The 1972-nt window shown below is 36.4% G+C and overlaps 1 long non-coding RNA gene across 1 annotated transcript; it reads left to right on the top strand.

Moving 5' to 3' along the window:
- The first annotated feature begins 1310 nt into the window (after positions 1 to 1310).
- On the top strand, positions 1311 to 1708 carry LOC102581720 (uncharacterized). Its single transcript, XR_367149.2, has 3 exons — positions 1311 to 1382; positions 1478 to 1597; positions 1683 to 1708. It is a non-coding gene; the product is annotated as an uncharacterized lncRNA (long non-coding RNA).
- The last annotated feature ends 264 nt before the right edge of the window (positions 1709 to 1972 follow it).

The raw sequence follows: 1972 nt of genomic DNA, 5'->3' as shown, positions 1-1972 counted from the left end.
AAAAAAGTTAAACATAAGCTAAAAGTGAAATGCCCCAGGGGAAAGATAAATAACAATTTGTATGTTTAGTTGGTAGATTTTTAGCTATTTATATTCGAGTATACTTTATATTTTAGTAGTTTTAGCGTTTGTTCGACATTGTGAAAGACTATTTGGATTAAGCCTTATGTTATGATAACTTTGTTTGATATATTTGTTCGACATTGTGACATTATTTTGTACTACTTCGTTTTAATTTTTATATTTAATTGATATAGATGGTAGATACAGACAAGGGTAAATAAAAAAAATCCGCTAATCCAAAAAAGAAATTTAAGGCCAATGCTATGAGAAGGCCCACCAGGGTCGTGATATCTGATGAGCCCTCTCGAGTTAATATTTCAAAACGATCCTCAGTTTCAACTACTCACTCGGCACACTAGTCACATAATGCCTCTACTCATGTGGCTCCACAATCTGGTTATACTATATCTACATCTACTGTGGTACCTAGTTTGGGTTACCAAACATTGCAGGGCCATTCACATCTTGGTCGTGGGTCTACCATACCATCAGCTAGTGCTAGTCAGTGCAATAGTTTGAATAGTAATAGTGGATCAATTGGACTTTCCAATCTTCATCTTGAATCCAATGGCTCAGAGCCTAATACTCCCACCACCCAGCACTCAGATGCACATGGTCCTCAGCCAGGCGATAGAGACAATTTCCGGAGACTCGTCATCGAGCCATTAGGATACACGTATGATTTAATTATGTTTCATCTTTCATTTATCTACTTATATTTTAATTGATTGATTATTTTTTGTTTACTCTACTTTGTCAATGAACTCGTATTTCAGCTTACATCCGGATGTGGGTATGGCAAAGATTATTTTAAAGTGCATCGGAACTCACTATAATGGTGTGTACCCAAATTGGAGTTTGATTCCACTTAACACCCAAGGGCAGATGTTCAACGAATTTAAGGTAAGAATGTATATCAATTAAATTCACATCATATACATTTAAATTCGCTATTCATTTGAACAATAAATATTTAGTTATTTTTTATTATAGAAATATTATGTATGGGCTCCCGAACATGAGGAAGATGTTCAAGTGAACTTCAAACTTAAAGCTTCAAAGTTGCTTTCTAGCACATTTTGTGACTGTCGGAGAAAAAACAGAATTCCTAAGTTTATGTTACCGGATCGATGGGCTCTGTTACTGGAACATTGGAGTACTGATGAAAATTTAAAAAGAGGAGTGAGATTGGGAAGATAGCTCGCGCATCAGAAAAGGGAGGCTCTTTGCATACTGGTGGAATGGCTCGCGCATCAGAAAAGGGAGGCTCTTTGCACACTGGTGGAGCTATTAGCCAGGTTACTAGGAAGGAAAGAATGGTATACTTTCTTAATTTAGTAAAATAATTTTTTTCTTTTTTGATAAGTACTTTTTGGAGATTAATGAGATCAAATTCTATATATGTTATTTGCAGGAAAAAGAGTTGGGTAGGCCGGTAGCTGTACCAGAGATGTTCAAGGTTACTCACGTCAAGAAGAGTACGAACCCCACAGAAGAAGAAAGATGGATTGAGCCACGTGCTCAAGAGACATATGTAAGAACTCCATTCAAACTATTTTTTTTTCTTTTCCTTGTATATATTACATTCTTATTCGTAGAGTTCTTTGTTTAAATTAAAGGATAGGTATATACGAATATCTCAGGATATCGTAGTACTCTACCTCTTGAGAGTCGGGATAGACATTTACACAAGAAGAAAACGAGAATCTTTGGAAACAGAGTGCTGGTGAACCGATTAGAGGTTCAGTTTATGGCTATCCAGAAAATGCGTATCAGAAGAAGAAGTCTTGGTATTGTGGTTCATCATTCTCAAGCTTCGATGGCGGAGATAGAGAGACAATATCTGCAATGGAGAGTAAGATAGCTTATCTTAATGTCGAGCTTGCTGCTGTAGCCGAAAGAGAGAATA

The sequence above is a fragment of the Solanum tuberosum genome, unplaced genomic scaffold, assembly GCF_000226075.1.
Source record: "Solanum tuberosum cultivar DM 1-3 516 R44 unplaced genomic scaffold, SolTub_3.0 scf00061, whole genome shotgun sequence".
Classification (NCBI taxonomy): domain Eukaryota; kingdom Viridiplantae; phylum Streptophyta; class Magnoliopsida; order Solanales; family Solanaceae; genus Solanum; species Solanum tuberosum.
Note: the sequence above shows the minus strand (reverse complement) of the source record. Positions and strands in the feature narration are given on the sequence as shown.